We start from the raw sequence: 17743 nt of genomic DNA, 5'->3' as shown, positions 1-17743 counted from the left end.
TAGGCTCAAGCACGCGCAGCACTGACTGGCAGCATCATCAGCCTTTGTGCGTGGGGTGAAGAACAGGGGAGAGTTATGCAGGTAATAAGATGGGGAAGATGGCTGGTCCTCTACCTTTTTCTGAACTGGATCTTTGTTATCTTGTTTGAAGAATTTTAAATGCCAAAAATTCATACAGACACACAGACACACACACACACACACATGCGTGCATGTGCACACCTGTACACGTGCATACACATATACATACACATACATATACACATACACATACATATACATATACACATACATATACATAATACATATACATATACATACACATACAGACACATACACATATACATATACACATACATATAAAAATATACATACACATATATATATACACATACATATACATATACATAGTTAAATGTAAACCCAGAAATATTTTTCAAGGAGAAATATACAGGATTTTTCTCATGCCTTCATTTTCTTTTTTTTTTAATTTTTAAAGTATAGATATATATATATTTTAGATTTTATTTATTCATTTTTAAAGAGAAAGGAGAGAGAGAGAAGGGTGGGAGGAGCAGGAAGCATCAACTCCCTTATGTGCCTTGACCAGGCAAGCCCAGGGTTTTGAACCAGCTACCTCCGCGTTCCAGGTAAACACTTTATCCACTGTGCCACCACAGGGCAGGCCTCATGCCTTCCCTTTCAATCATCACCTTTCTCTTTTATTGACATAGATGCTCCAGAATCAACTATACTTGAACATATGCACAAACATTAAATCAACAATTTATGCAAAATTAAACTATTCTTAACTTAAATGAGCATAACTAGAAAAGTACATCTATTAGATACAAAAAGCACTACGAGAGTTTCTAATTTAGTTAAATCATCGTACCTCTTTATAGAATTCCCAACTGCCACACAACCACATTGCTCTCTGTATTCCTGCAGCTACTGAAAGGGCCTCAACTCCTTAACACACTTCAACAGGTGTATGAACCCACTTTGGCTACAGTACAAGAGAATAGTGATTCCAAAAAGAGTAGGGGTACAGAAGAAGAAGGAAGACTGAAGTCTCAACCTAACTGACCATTCAGAAAGTTGCCAGCACAAATGAGTTAAGATCTTCTTTCAACAGTGATAGTTCTTGGTTCCTATATTTACATTCCCATATCCTGTGTGTACAATGTATGCTTTGTTATGTTGTGACTGGCCGGTGTTTTGCATCACTTTACAACAGGCAGTAAACGTAACTAGTATGTAATGTACCTGGGGTGGGGGGAGTGTTGCGGGAGTCTCCTTTTGGGCAGGATTCTAGCTGGCAGGGCCATGTTATTTTCTCCCTCCCTGTCTCTCCAAGCCTCCCCGGTTTAATGACAGTCTTACGTTTTATTTGTTTCCTCTGATCCGACATATTTATGTGAGGGCAGTTCTGGAATACATAAAAGTCAGTTGCAGGGTGGTAATTATTGACCATGGTTTTACACAGCACCTCATGTGGTAAAATGATAAATGCATAATCACCTGGTAATAAGAAAAACTCTGACTGAAGAACTAAAGGACTTTGTCACTTTACTCCACCCTCTGTGAGTCAGTGAAATGGATTGAATTATAAACCAGAAACCAGCACTTCAGTCTGATGAAACTCATCCTAAAGAGGAAAGTGTCACTACATGTTGGCAGTTTATAAAATGTGATGAGCTGCCCTAATCCATTGGAACCGACATGTCCTTAATAGTACCAACATTCTTTGTAAATTAAATAGCTATTAATTAAAAAAAAAACCTGTCCGGATATGCTCATGCAGTGATGTATATGTGATCACTGGCATTCCCGTTGTGTTAAAAACAGAAAAATATAACCCAATTGAGAACGTATAAAATAATGTCAGCATCTGGGTATCTGAAGGCATGGACCTAACCTGAGCTGAAACTCCAGAGATTTTCTGCATCTGAAAGAACTTAGTCCTTGGATGGCGATGCGTGCCACCAGGTCACCGCGCAGCAGACCCACAGATCAGTCACTGAGCGAGCACTCACTGGTCACTTATGCTGTTCCAGGCGCCATGCTAGGTGTGGCACAGAGGGGACAGGACTCCCACTTACCCATTTCTAGTTCTCTGCTGCTTGTTTAACTCTCTAGTCGGCAACAAGATACTCTGGCTTACTTCCTTTCTCTCATGCCTCCAAGGAGATGGCCTCTGGACCTTGTGCCTTCAAGGATGGCCTGCAATAGACACTTCTCCCACAGAAAATTGAATGGGTTTTGTTGTTGGTTTTGCTGAAAAAGGAATGTATCTCCAACATAATGCTAAGGTAACTTGTTGTTTTTCTTGTAACCACCATGGGCCTCAAGAGAAATTCCCTGGAATTATGTTAGAGCACATCAATAATTGTTCTGCAAGGTGATTTAATGACCTGATGATTAGAACAGAGATTATAACATGAAGTCACTCAAGACAGGCTTAAAATAATTTGATAATTTAGAGAAATTTTCTGACATGTCTTACAGATAAACCACTGCAAGAGTCATCACCAAGTAAGGCTTTATCTTTGTTACATCTTCTTATAACCTTGGTAATGATGTGTCTGAATCAGACAGGATATGGCAAACTGGGGAGCCAGAGCTGTAATCAGGGGCTTATTATCAGAAGATCTCACTTAATGGAATGTTATCAAGGTACTGCTGAAAATTTCAAATATTGAGCTTGACAAACTTTCGGTTGCTGTTTTGTCTATAATATTTGAAAATGAAAACAGCAAATGAACAGTGAAAATCAGAGCTATTGTATATGATAGTTGTGCCCTTCCAACGGGAGAAGGAAGCTGGGTGTGGGTAAATCTAACTTGCACCATGCTCACTGGCCTGCCCTCCTCAGGGGAGGCTACACTGCCCAGAAGGGTGCCATTTTCAAACATGCTGTGTGGCGCGGGTCTGGTACCAGCACACTGTCTTTCCAAGGCAGATTGTTCAGAGTTCTGTCAGGCCGATGGGAAGGGAAGCAGGTCTCACATGGCTAGGATTTAAGAGGGGCTGTCTTGCTGCTAGTGTGGACACTAATACCAGCTAGGGTTGATGTTCTTTCCCCAGACAGGCTGGACACTTTCCAATGATTCCAAGTTACAAGATATATCTGGGAATTGAAGAACTTTGTTTTTCCACCCACCACCCTTTCCTGGAAATTGTCACGAACCAAGATTCCCCCAAAGCTAGAATAATTACTGAGCCGAGTCCAACCCCTCTGAGAAACGGTAGAGGAAATTTCCCCTGAAGGCAAGGCCTCCTGCATCCTGTCACCTGAATCAAGGATGTAGTTTAAAAGTCTGGTCTAAAGGATTGCAAGAACATAGAGCCCAGATTTAGGGCTGCTTTCTGCACAGTGTGAACGTATTAGGTTGTAAGAAATCCTAGTTTCCAGTGTTATCACAAACCACTTCCATGATATTAGCTTAAATCTCATTGATTTGGAGAGATTTTCCATATCCTAAAGCAATCCTTTGTGTGTGTGCATGTGTGTGTGTGTGTGTGCGTGTGTGTGTATGTGTAATATGAGAGTGTAACAGCTCAAGAATTACCCCACTGCCCTGCTGTACATTTCCTAGCATGAATGCTTGCACACACACACACACACACACACACACACACACACACACACCCTAACCATTATCAGTACCAGTAAAATTAAATGAAAGAAGCTATTAGGAAATAGATAAAGAGGCATACAACAGAGACTTTTTTATTTTGGAAAGAATGAGGCTAGGCAAATGGATTTTAAAATTCTGTTTCTATGACTGCACCACATTTATAAGCTGCAGGCATCAAGAGTTGACAGAATATCAAGGGGAAATTCTGAAAAGGAAGTATCTATTCTCTTATTACCCAAATGTAAATTATATGTGCTCTTGAAGTATGCCCTTTATTTAATTTTAATGCATTTTAAATTTTAATATGGATTGTTCTACATGAATCATCCTCTTTGTTTCCAATACCATTAGCAACCAAAAATTGAGGAAGGGTTTCTATTTTCTGACAATTCAGAGTATTTTATGAAGTGCAGCACATAATATTGCATCTTCCATAGAGGAGGGACTCAACATTTGTTGAAGCAATTTAATGTGATACGTTAGCTGCGATTTACCATGAGTAGGTAATGACTTCTTATAGTTACAGCTTAATAGGATTTTTCTACTGTGATTTGCATTAAAAATATTCTTGTTCTCAATAAAACAAAGGCCTAGTTTTATTAGAATATATTGGCATCTCTCTCAAAGACTTATGCAATCAAAGAGATTCAAAGTCAATTGTTCTGAGCCAAATTATTTTATTGTCCTATAAAGATATTCTATGAGCTCTGAATTCTATTCCATTTGGATAAATCTAGTGACTGAGGAACCTGTATTTGATGCATGAATTATTTAAGTCAGTGGGCTACATAAAGTAGACAAATACTATTTTTTTGTAAAACAAACAGGCAGACCCAAAAAAAAAAAAAAAGAAAAGAAAAAGATTTAGCTCATGTTTTGATTTGCTTTTGACTTTGTAAAGGAGAAAGACAAATCTACAAATAACTGTAATACAAGTTAGAATGTGAAAAATGTCAGAGAAGTGATCCAGCACTCCTTACCCCTGCCCCAACTGGGACAGATATTCAAAAGGCGAGGCGGGGACAGGATGGAAGATAGCACGAAGAAGGTAAAGAATATGGCATGTCAAAGGCAAGTCTCAGGATGGTTTACAGCCATTGGAAGAGCACAGAGTAGTCTCATTTGATTAGAGTAGAAGACACAGCCCTGGTCGGTTGGCTCAGTGGTGAAGCGTCGGCCTGGCATGCGGGGGACACGGGTTTGATTCCCGGCCAGGGCACATAGGAGAAGCACCCATTTGCTTCTCCACCCCCCACCCCCTTCCTCTCTGTCTCTCTCTTCCCCTCCTGCAGCCAAGGCTCCATTGGAGCAAAGATGGCCCAGGTGCTGGGGATGGCTCCTTGGCCTCTGCCCCAGGCACTAGAGTGGCTCTGGTTATGGCAGAGCGACGCCCCGGAGAGGCAGAGCATCGCCCCCTGGTGGGCAGAGCGTCGCCCCCTGGTAGGCGTGCCAGGTGGATCCCGGTCGGGCACATGTGGGAGTCTGTCTGACTGTCTCTCCTCATTTCCAGCTTCAGAAAAATACAAAAAAAAAAAGAAGACACAGAAAAGGGAGAAGTTGGAAGATTAGGCTGCAGGATAGGTGGAACCTGATTGGAAAAGGCTTGGAGTAGTAGGTATAGGCAATGGCACTCTGCAAAATGTTGAATAACCCATATGGAGTTGGGGGAAAGCTTGCTGCATTTGTAGCATTTGCTGATTTTCTATTCCCACCTGAGACCACTGTACAGATGTGAAATTAAAAAGAGATGCTAACAAGCAGCTCTCGTGAGTTAGGACAGGTCATCTCCAACACACCAGGGATTGTGTGTTAGTTGAAGCTATGAGGAGGGAGGAGATTGCAAAGGGAGAGTACAGAAACAAGAAAAGAAACAGATAGAAAGGCCAAGATTGCTTGTGGTTAAGGACAGGAAGCGGATGTGGAGCCAGACAAGGGAAGAGGAACTTAAAGTGAGGAAAACAGGAGATGGAGACGAGTGAGTGGCACAGAAGCCAAAGAAGGAGAAACAACGCTACGACTGAAGAATGAGTGCTGAGTTTGGCAATGAAAAAAATTGGGGGATTTTCAGAGAACGACGTTAAGAAATTTGTAGCAATAGAAGCCAGAATACAAGGATTAAGAATTGAGTCAGTAGTCTATGGATTTATATTTATTAACAACATCACTGAGTCATAGTCAAATGATTCCACTATCTAAAGGAAAAACTGTATAGGGAATTAAACATATGATTTACTGGTAGTCCAAAAGGCAAAGTTAAAAGTTCTACAACCAAGATTTTGGCAAAGTCTCCATGACTCAGCTCTTTTGAGATGCCTCGATGATTTTCACATTCTCTTTTATTTCTTGAATTTGTCCATTCAAAGAAAGCCTCTACAGGGCTTATCCATGAGCAATTAGGCATGATATATGAGATCGTTTTGTTTTTTTGATCTATAACACATTAAAAAGAATTTTCAAAATGATTAAATCTGGAAAGTCTACTTAACTCTATGAGAGCCTTTGTCACTGCCCACATTTAGCTGTCCCCTTTCTCCTGTCACCCTCCCGAGCCTTTATTGCTGTCTGTCTCTCTAAAAGCCAAGAGCACAGGAAACTCGGCCATCAAAGTTCTCCAAGCACTCTCGGCCACAGATTTGTCATATACATCAGGTTGTTCTCAGGCCGTTACCTGGAGTGACCATACAGTTTATTTTACAAACAAGGCGCTGAGGAGAATGAAAGAATGTGTACTAATAATTACAGTGGCACCATAGGCTTAAAACCACCTTTACCCTGTAAGAAACCTTGCCAGATAAAATACAGGACACCTCATTAAATTTGAATTACCTATAGAAAGTGGAGAGTTATTTTTAGTATAAGTATATCCTGTGCAATATTTGGGACTTACACTAGAACTGGGTGTCTGTATGTTTATTTGTTAAATCTGGCAGCCCTACCCACAAACCCTTTACCCATTTACACAAGCAACACACCATCTATACACAGAGCAGCCAACTGTTCTGACCCGAAACAGGCTACATAATTTGCTGGACCCAGTGCAAAATGAAAATGCAGGGTCTCCTTGCTCAAAATGATTACCCATTTTAAAATGGTGACAACAGAGCATTACACAAGTGGTGGGCCGTGGGTGACTGCACAGGTCATACAGCCATGAAGCTGGTCTTGTTTTCACCATTTGGTATTACGTGTTTTGCTGCAGTAAAATCTGGAAGCATTTCCTCCTATGTGTATAAGATAAACAGGCAGAAACGAATGTGCTTTAACCTTCAGATTTCAATGAAACATACTGAGTGAAAACGGCATTTGGAGTGAATCTTGATTATAAGGTGCACAGAGTGGGGATCAGGTCTGATTTGCTCACGAGCGCCTTGTGTAGTACCTGACACATGGAAATCACTTAACAAATAAGCTGGATGAATGTCTTATGGGAACACATAGAGTAAACATTTACCTTGAAATAGTATTAAAATTAAAGGACACATTTCAAAAACAATTTCCATTTTAATAAGAGACCAGATGGCAAAAAGCACCATAATACATAATAAAAAGTGTATTATGTAATATGCATGCATGTATATTATGCAATATGCTCGTGTCCATATTATGTAATATAATATGTGTTACTGGCTTCTCAAGTTGATGAATATATAACTTTTTTTAAACTTATTGATTTTAAAGAGAGGAGAAGAGGGAGAGAGAGAGACAGAGAGAGAAGCATTGGTCTGTGTCTGTATGTGCCCTGACCAGGTATCTAACCGGCAACCTCTGTGTATTGGGACAGTGCTCTTACCAACCAAGCTGTCCAGCCAGATCAGTGAATACATGATCTCACTTGTAGTAAATGCCCCACATCCTTATGCTCTGAGCTTACTCACCCACTGATAATACATATGTCCTGACTTTCCATAGGTTCTCTTCTATAAATATCTCTGAGAGGCCTTAGGACAGCTATTTGTTAGGGAAGTGTCCCCTAGGCCACCTTGTTGGCATAGACTAGTGTCTTTCTGTTGGAGACATAGGAAAGGGTCTAATTATGGAAGCTCCAGTGCCGGAAGCAGTGGCTGTCATTCCACGTCCTTCCCATGGCCAGTCTGTTGCTTTTTGGACGTGATGTCACTGTTGCCTTTCTCCTCTGCACCAGTGGATCGCACAGCAGAGCGGTCTGGGCCCAGTGACACAGTCCTTTCATTTATGTCAAGCAGAACACACAGGGACCCTGGGGAAGAGGGCTGCTAGGTGAATGATGGACAGTCCTGGGCTCTGGCATCAGATATGGGAGTCAAGTAATGTTCTCTGTTTACTTCCAAGGTTCCATTATTTCACCCTCGGAGGAGAAAGGGCATTATTTACACACAGCACTCTAACCCTGAACCCAGTTATGGTCTGAGTTCAAGATCTTTCCCAGGAAATCTTGGGTTCCAAGCAAATCCAGTTATCTTGAGATTCTTTTTCTGAGGCCCCAAATAATCTGTGATAGTTATGAGGCCTGTCTGCCCAGTGAACACAAGGGACATCTAGGTGAAAGTGGTATTTATTTTTCTACTGTTGCAGGAATGGTGAGAGGAGTTCTTAGTGGCATGGTAGGAGGACAACTGACTCTCTGTGTTAAATATTTAACTTCTAAAAACTTGTTTTCTCTCTCTCTCTCCTCTCTCTCTTTCTTACTTTTTTCCTTGTGAACTTGCCCCTAACTTGTATTACATAATTTTTCTTATTTTATTACCAAGAAACCTTTTCATTTTAAAGCCTTGGCATGTGTGCACACACACATACAAATAATCTCAGGTGAAATCAACCAGCCAAATCAAGGAGTTACTCAATAATAAAGTCAAGTGAAAGCATTTGGCATTATTTCCCTGAAATTTGATTTATAAACTCTTTAAACATCATAGTCTTATTTTTCATGGATTGTTTCCTATACAACTTACTTAAAAATTTCTTTTTAACATATCGTGGCTAATCAACATCAATGCAAGATGGCGCCAATATAACCTTTTCCAGATTTAAGTACATGATCATGTTAAGTTTCACATTGTATATATTTAGCTTTCCTTGGATCTGGATATTAATTAGTGAAGGGTCTTCAAAAGAACAGAGCCCACGCTGGAGTCATCTCCTCATCTAAAGGTGGTACTTTCCGTCCTTTTCTGAAAAGTGCACCTCTTCTCTTTGGATATTGTTTCTCAAATATGGGCTCTAAGATGTTACTACCTTTAGTAAGGCAACGTAGACTGTGAATTCCCACGACTGCTGACCATGCAACACTGGGTGTGTGCATTTACATGTATCCATGTGTGAACATCTGCCTGTGTGAGCACCTCCATAGAAATAAGGTCTGGCAAACACCTGTTCTAACCTTTAATGTCATGTAGTATTTACAGTATCTATTTTACTTCCTTCAATTGCTTATTAAATGTAGGGGATTCTTACCTTCACCTGCTTTTGTTTTCTTGTTCTCTAGTCTTGCTAGATGATTTCATCCACGTCCAAGGCTTTAATCATGAACTATATTCCAATGATTCCAAACTATCCACCTCTCACCTCTCTCCTGAGCATTATATTTACTACCGAACAGCTCTGGCTGGATACACAAATTCCACATTGATAAATCAGCTCATCATCTTCCTCTAGTCCTTCCTATCCCGACCTGCCCCTCTATTGAGTTCTACCTCAGTAAATGCTTTTTCACTAACACTGCTTCACCATTACTCTAGTCAGCATCCCACAGCCTTCTCCCTAATTTATTTCCAAATTTTGTTGGTTCTGTCTCCAGGGTATTTCTCCAGCCTCTCAGATCGAGTGCTCTTCAAGGCCCTTATGTCTTGCCTAGATTCCTGCAACTTCCTATTTCCCCAGTCCTTCTATACATTACAGTGAAAGTATTCTTTTATAACTGCAACACACTTATACAAGACGGAGGATGATTTTTATACATTGAAATGAAAAAATCTGTAGGATGTATTATTATTAAGGTTTAAAAATTCAGGTGTAGAACTGGGCAGAGATTAAGTTAAGTTTTATGTAAGAAAAAAAGAAATAAGAATATGCTTATACTTGCTTGTATTTGTAAACAACTAAGAAAAGTGCTTATCTGATAGAAATATTTACAATAGATGTTTGGGGGCAGAGATAAATATGAGATAATTCATTGTATACCTTTTTGATTGTTTTGATTTTTTTTTAAATGTGAATGTACTGAATTAAAAAATTATTCAAAAAAGTAAAACTATACTATGAATTATGCAATTATTACATATTATAATATAATAAATAAAAATCAAAAAATGAAAAAATATAAAACAATATATATATAATCATCCCACTGATTTGCTTAAAATGCTCTTGGGTTCACTGTTACCTTTAATGCCAGATGAAGACCATGTAGAGCGTCCTAGAGATCCTTTTAGGATAGGAACTCAGTCTACTTTGGCAGCCACATCTTTCCTGCCACGCTCATATGTTCCACGCTATGGCCATATGGAGTGATATGATCATTGACATCACATATCATAGGCTCTCATACCCAGATTTCCCCGCTATTTTGAAATTCTATTTCACCTGACTTTTTTTATTTGCCTGCTTAGCTCAGCTGTCTTCAGGACTTGGCTCAAACACCATCTTCTTTCCCCTAAGTTGAATCAAGTACACCTCTTCTCTTTGGCTTCATCAGTCTAAAACTTTCTTTTTTATTGTATTCACCTCTTTGTACTGTATTGGCATATAAGATTCCTGAGATAGGCTCTGCGCACATTAACTTTTTGAATAGTATGAACGTTCATGTACATCCTCATGCCTCCTGACCATTCAGAGTACGATCGATTTATTTTTAAAATGTGCAAGGCGCCTGACCTGTGGTGGTGCAGTGGATAAAGCGTCGACCTGGAAATGCTGAGGTCGCCGGTTTGAAACCCTGGGCTTGCCTGGTCAAGGCACATATGGGAGTTGATGCTTCCAGCTCCTCCCCCCTGTCTCTCTCTCTCTCTCTCCCCCTCTCTCTCTCCTCTCTAAAATGAATAAATAAAATTTAAAAAAAATGTGCAAGGCAACATTAATAAAAGGCAAATGTGTGTTCTTCTTGTTTCTATAAATTGGTTATCAAACAAACATGATTTTAAGTTAATAAAACTGGAACTGGAACTAATTTTATTTTTTGAAAAAAAAAATCTAACTCCCAGGGGTCAGCAAGCATGAAAAAAACTCACTACTCAAAGGGTTAAAAATGAAGACTATTTTGTATCTATCTTTGTACCTGAAGCACACATATAGGGCTTGTCGAGGGTATATACACATCAAAAATAAATGAAAGAATAAATGATTAAGTAAATGAATGAAGAAAGGTATTTACAATGTGTTCCTCTGTCCTGCAGAACCGTGTTATAGACCCAGATAAAACACACAAGAAAAGGACATTGTTTTGCCCTTGACTGTTCAGTGCACCTGATTCACGGAGTCTTGATTTGGTCAGCTGCCCCACCTGATTCACATTGTTGCCAATTCTTCATACCTCCATATGCACAGTTTCCACATTTGTGGATTAAACCAATCAGAGATTGAAAATATCTGAAAACAGAAAAGTTATGTGTTGTTGACATGTACTATGTAGTTAGGCCTACAACGGTTGTATCTATACTGAATATATAGAGACTTTTTTTCTTGAAATGATTTCCTGAACAATACAGCATAATAATTTACATTATAGTGAGTATTATAATATATAATCTAGGGATAATTTAAAGGATACCAAAGGGTGTGTGTTGGTTATGTGCAAACGGAACAACATGTTATATGAGGGATGTGAGCATCTGTGGGTTTTGGTATCTGCTGGGATCCTGGAACCCAGCCCGCTCAGATGCCAAGGGAAGGCTGTGTCCTCTGCAAATTAGTCCCAAGTGCTCTCTGCCCTGACTGAAATAGTTTAGCTTTATAGTTTTATTTCATTTCAGCTTTCTGAGAAAAGGTCAATTTCCCTGATGATCTTTCCAAGATTTTCCTCATGGAAGTTTTGTTGAGGAAGATTACAAAACTCCCGTCTCAGTGCTCAGGGTTAGGGTTCAGCCCTGGAATAAGAAGACAGAATAAAGAAAAAAGATGTGGATTTTTTTCCTCATAAATAATGCTCCTGTGTAATGATCAAACACAGTATTTCAGTCTCTATATAAAACTGCCAAAGAGCAGAGAAGGGCAGTTCATCATTCTGGGAACTGAGATTTAAATTATTCCATAGGTCACGGAACAAGGATCTTTCTAAAATTAGGAATTTCTTTTTTAAGTCTTGAGAATGTGCTTTAATAATTACTTCTGGAATGAACTTTCTTGGAAAGACACAATTTCTCCTAATAATGACAAAAATATAATTTTGATTCACAAAATTTAAAGTAAAAAAGACCAACAAATAAACTTGTAGGCCAGATTCTGAGCCACCTGGACTCCAAGGAGTGGGCAGGCGATTCTGGGCTCTGAGCAGAGTTGGGCCCACCAGATCTCGATACGAGGCTGCCTCACAGGCTCTGAGACACGAGTTACTGTTCAAGTCTTGTAGTGGGAAGAGCCCAAAACACTAAGTCCCAGGTCACTGGCCTCCTTTTCCAATGATAAGGTTTTATTGGATTAGATTTTCTACTCTGACATTATTTCACTTATTTGAGCTCTGAGCCCTTCAATACCACAAATTCATAAAGATTTTAATATCCAAAGAGATTCTGTTTGTGGGCTACACTGAGAAAGTTATTTTCTGAACCTAACTGCTTGAACCCCACCGCTTGTTTTTTGCATTTTAGGTTAACTATCATGCTTGGCCTACTATTGTTCTGCTGAGATATGAAGAGATTTTATGTGGCCATATTTCAGAAATGTTTCAAACTAAATTAGAGAATATGCATTTTGAAAGATGTGTTAGTATTAGGATTTTAAATTTGTGACTGAAGCAACAAAAAAAGTAAATAACCTGCTCGAACCCACTAAAGGAGTGTTTGTCAGCATTATACCTCGGAGTTTTGGACTGAGATTTCTGTGCCCGTTAATACTGTATATAAGCGAAAGCCCATCTGTCTGCCTCTTTCTATCTCTCCACACACACGTGTGCACATGCACGCACACACTATATTGTTCACAATAAGGACATGCTTTGTTACTTACTGTTAGTTGAGCTAAAAGTGTTAACTTTATGATTTTAGATGTCAGATACCTCACAAATGTGAAACTACCAGAACATTTAAGACTCTTTTTCTAAAGCCTAAAGGGTAATTTTAATACAAATGTTAGTGCCCATGAAACACAGGCAGACAAACACAATGCTTATTTCTTCCATTTATGTACAAATGGAAGCCGTTTGGCTTCCTGCTACTATATATCGATCTTTCTAGTAAAATCAAGCAGACTGAGGCATTTTGGTACCCTGTCTCTGAAAGATTATTTGTGTTTTAATAAATGTGCGTCTTTGGGAGGGATGGTTATGGCTGAGAAATTAAGGCATTTTCAGTAGGGATTCTAACTAAATCTCTGGGCGCAGAGATCATGACGACTGCTGTAATGCTATCTTCATGTATAACAAACCTGCTGTTGTTGACTAACTTTTAGGCTTTGCCAAGGAGCAACACAGCCTCACTCCTCTTGTCTCAAATCCTTGGGCTGGCACTGGGGGGGCAGTCTATGTGATCTGGCTGTATGTAGCTTCTCTGTATTCAATAAATTTGGTCTATTATTAATCAAGGATTTCAATCACTGATTTATTTATAATTCTTCCAGTAGCTCATTATAAACCTCATCTATAATCCTATTTTGGACTATGTCTTGACTGGATCGATCACATAAGAAAACATTTGTTAGGTACTGTCTGGCAAAGTCTGTCAGGCTTGGGCTGCCTGTGCTTGGGTGTGATATTGCTGCTACAGGCCAAGGTAGCATGGCTTGGAAGAGGTGTAAATCTGACAGCCAAAAGCCAAGAGAAGAAAGGAAATGAACATGCATAATAGTTTTGTTTTGAGGGAAGACATGACTAGTCATAATGAGCCCCCAAAAGGACATTTACTTAGTGGCAGACTTGAAACCTGGCATTTGAGGAGAGTTCTAGAGTTAAATATAACTGTGTTGCATCATCCAAGTGTCAGTTTGTGAGTCATTTTTGAGAGTTAAATGAAAAGCTTTTCATAAAACAGTTATTAGAATAAAGAATCATAAGTTTTCTCTATGTTTTTTATTGAATTATTTAGTTTGCACGCCATGGTCCAGCAGCATTCTCGTACATAAATACCAAATAAATATCTGTCTAAGCACATTAAAAAAATAATTACTGATGCTTTTGCATAGAAATTTGTTAGTTTTATTAATATACAAAAACGTTTATATTCAATCTTGTAATTAAGGAGTGAGCTTGTACTCAAATTAAAAATTGCGTCTATGAGGTTTAAGATTTGAAAAACACATGACGCTGCTTCCCGTGCTGTAAAAGGCTTTGATTGCAGACTGAGGCCAAGAAGCAAGCGTTGGAGGGTGAGTTTTCTTGTAGCAAAAAAGTCAAGTAATTACAAAATCCAAGTTAACCTTCTCTTAGTGTTTGCCACCACGAGCATTGGTCAACCCAAGTCCCAATCATTCTCCTAGAATGAGGAGGAGGGTTGGTAGTGCTCTTTGCAAATGGGAGACTTGCAGGAAAAAAGTTGGACTTACATTTATAAACACCAAGTTTTTGGTGGGCAGCCAAAAGCCCTCTTGTTGGAAATGCCCATGTCTTTCCCAAAGCATTTGGCTCACCTCCTGACGTAATTGTACTTGAAAGAGAAATATTTAAATGGGCTGGAGTGAGGGTAATGGAAGGATTTCAATTACCAGGGCGCATACTGGATTACTTTAAGTGGCATAAATCGGCTTTAAGGCAAACTCACGAATCAGGCCTAGCATAGCTCTTCAATGCAATATGCATCTACCCCTCTGAAGGTAACAGTATGTGCTCTTAGGTAATGTAAAATAAAAGTTAGGAGTCAAGATGTAATTTGAGCAGAAATCTATTGAGAAACACAAATCATAATTTCAAATGTGGAATAACGCCAAAATGATTGAGTATGCTGAAATAATGGTCAAGGGGCTTTAGGTAAGTTTGAGATAATATAAATGACTTTAAAAATTCATGTAAATATATATTGAGAAATATTTGGAGGCATCAATAAAAAGTAGTTCCAACATTTTAGAGCAAAACATAATAACTTGAATATCCAGCCAATAGAAAAAAAATGTATCACTAACTTTGCATTTAAACACTTAGGCAAAATAGAATAGAACTTAGCACTAAAAGTAGAGATATGTGTTTTACTGTCTAGCTCTCTCATCATTGGCTGTGTGTGAGCTAAGCCTACTTATTGAGTGCTGAGAGATTTAGCTGGACCCGTTTCCAGTCGCTATAAAGATAAGGAGATATGTAGGCAGTGGTTTAGCTCTCTTTTACATGATTTATTGTTCTATTCTTTGCCTTTCTTGCCTCTTCACTTTCTTCTTACATAGATCCTGTCCTGTAACACCCCATAAACTCAACTGTCTTCTTCTCCCCTATTTAAAATTCTACCTCTGTCTTCCTTCTCCCCTCCCCTCCAAACTAAAACTCTACCTTTGTCCCCTACTGGCTTCCCTGTGTAAGTATCACATTCATGTTGCCATCTGCCAAGGCCCACCTGACTGGACTGGTGTCTTCTAAACTCTTCCTTATTTCTTCTTTCAAGTTATTTTTTACCTACTAAGCTCCTTGCTACATGGTCAAAGGAGTCAGGTACAACATATGCATTTTATATATGATTTTCTGGAAAATGGGGTTGAGACAAAACCACTTTAAAACAGCTTGCATCTGAAAATTCACAATAGTTAAAAATAATATAATGCTACTAAAAATCAGTGTGTGTTGATTCACAACAAAAGAGGAAAAGGAAGCTAATGAATTCTGAAATGGAAGATAGCTAACATTACTGATCACATTCGATGTGCTGGCAGTTAAATTCATGTGTTCCACATAGAGAGGAAGGAGCTGAAAGTTGAAGTAACTTTACCAATATCCTCCAGCGCTGAAGCTAGTATTAAATCTAGACCATGGGGCTCCAGAGCCACATCTTAACCTTTACACTCTACTGACTCTGAAAAATGAAGTTTAATAAAGCAGCTGGGAAAGTAATCATTAACTAATAAGTATTTTAGGTATAATAAACCTTATGGATACTTTATACCATAAGGAACCAGGGAAAGTGTTACTTATTTTTTAAGCTATGGAAAAACTCTAGAAATCACACTCTAGAAACCTTTACACTCTACTGACTCTGAAAAATGAAGTTTAATAAAGCAGCTGGGAAAGTAATCATTAACTAATAAGTATTTTAGGTATAATAAACCTTATGGATACTTTATACCAAAATGAACCAGGGAAAGTGTTACTTATTTTTTAAGCTATGGAAAAACTCTAGAAATCACAACATAGAATTTATTTCAATTCTTTAGAAATGATAATTTCTAATTACTGAACAATGCAAAATATTACAGGAACAAAGTCACACATTTATCTATGATTTATTATATATTACACTATTGACTTTTACTTATTACAATAAAAACAGTAAAAGAAAACTTTAAAAACTAACAGAACAAGGACATATTTGTAATAAATATAATTAACAGAATTCATGCCTCCAGTACATAAAGAGCTTTAATGTTTATAAAAATACAAAAACCTTAAGTGGTTAAATTGGCAAAGATGGTTGACACAAGAAGAAATACAAATGACAGTGAATAAATTTTTACTGGTCACGCCATATACAGAGCATTAAAATTATTTTTTAAACAAATTTTGTTATAAAAGGGATATAGAAAAATTAAATATGCTATAAAAAGCGATTAAGATGATGAAGAAATTTGAAAAAAAACTTCAAATGAGGAATAGTGAACAATAAGGCTATTGGGGAAATAAGAATTGGGGGCTTTGGAAAGCGGAAGGTAATACCAAATAAGATGCCAAGAGAGCCATGTCTGGTTCACAGGGAGTGCCAGACCTTGAGCTTGGAAGAAGGCAGAGAAATTAGGATGTAGCTTATGGCAGTGGTTATCAAGTTTTAACATGCATCAGAATCACCTTAGCACTTAACACATAGCTAGGCTCCTCTCAGAGCCTCTCATTCAGCAGGTGTGGACTGGGCCCATGCTGAGAACCACAGGCTTATAGGAGTCATCTGTAGATGTATAACTCAAGTTGGGAAGTACAATGAAATCAGCAATAGAGAGAGAAATGGTGTAAGGAGAGAAGAGAGAGGAAAAGTTGGAGAGGAAGAGAGAGAGACAGAGAAAAGCAATGTAAAAGGAATATTTCCTCTCACTAGAGAATATCTATGCAGGGGAGCAGAGTAGGGCTAGAGAGAATTACCCAAAAGGGTAGACTGAAATACTTTAAATTTATGATCACCATTTTCTCACCTGCCTTGCCCTCTTTTCTTCTCTTCCCTGACAATAATTTTGGTTTTTTTTTTTAGTTTTTTTATTTATTACTTATTTTTTTAATTTTTATTTGTTGATATTTAGAGGGGGGGGAGAGAGAGAGAGAAAGGGGAGGAGCAAGAAGCATCAACTCCCATATGTGCCTTGACCGGGGAAGCCCAAGGTTTCGAACCAGCAACCTCCGCTTTCCAGGTCGATGCTTTATCCCACTGCACCACCACAGGTCAGGCATGACAATAATTTTGAATGACTAATAATCTACTAAGCCCAGTCCCCCACCTCCAAACTGTACCCTTGCTTTCACCTCTTAACCTGCTTGCATTCCTTAACTCTCCAAAATCTGTCTCCTGCCTTCACCTCTTCTGTGAAATCCTTCTCTTAGAAGTCACTGAATCTGTGGTTCTGTTCTCAGTCTTATGCGTGAAGTGTATAGGACTGAGATAGTTCTAACCACTCACTTCTCTCTTGGTTTTCATAACATACACTACCCTGATTCTTTTTCCAAATATTGGGTCCCTGACCCACATCTCTAGTTTTCTCCTTGTCCACAGCAAACACAGAAGACTTTAATATATTGAGTGATGCAGTAACTCAGTGATAGTGTATTGGTAATTGGTCCTGATTACCCAGGGCAATAAGGT

At 38.7% G+C, this 17743-nt stretch overlaps 1 long non-coding RNA gene across 1 annotated transcript in view; it reads right to left on the bottom strand.

Moving 5' to 3' along the window:
• The window catches only part of LOC136404393 (uncharacterized), a 135710-nt gene that overhangs the window by 5731 nt on the left and 112236 nt on the right, over positions 1-17743 (bottom strand). Inside the window, exon 3 of the long non-coding RNA XR_010751240.1 lies at positions 11082-11204. This is a non-coding gene — a long non-coding RNA (uncharacterized lncRNA). The remainder of the gene's footprint in view (positions 1-11081; positions 11205-17743) is intronic.

The sequence above is a fragment of the Saccopteryx leptura genome, chromosome 4, assembly GCF_036850995.1.
Source record: "Saccopteryx leptura isolate mSacLep1 chromosome 4, mSacLep1_pri_phased_curated, whole genome shotgun sequence".
NCBI lineage: Eukaryota > Metazoa > Chordata > Mammalia > Chiroptera > Emballonuridae > Saccopteryx > Saccopteryx leptura.
The sequence above is the reverse complement of the archived record's forward strand: the minus strand, read 5'-3'. Positions and strand labels throughout refer to the sequence as shown.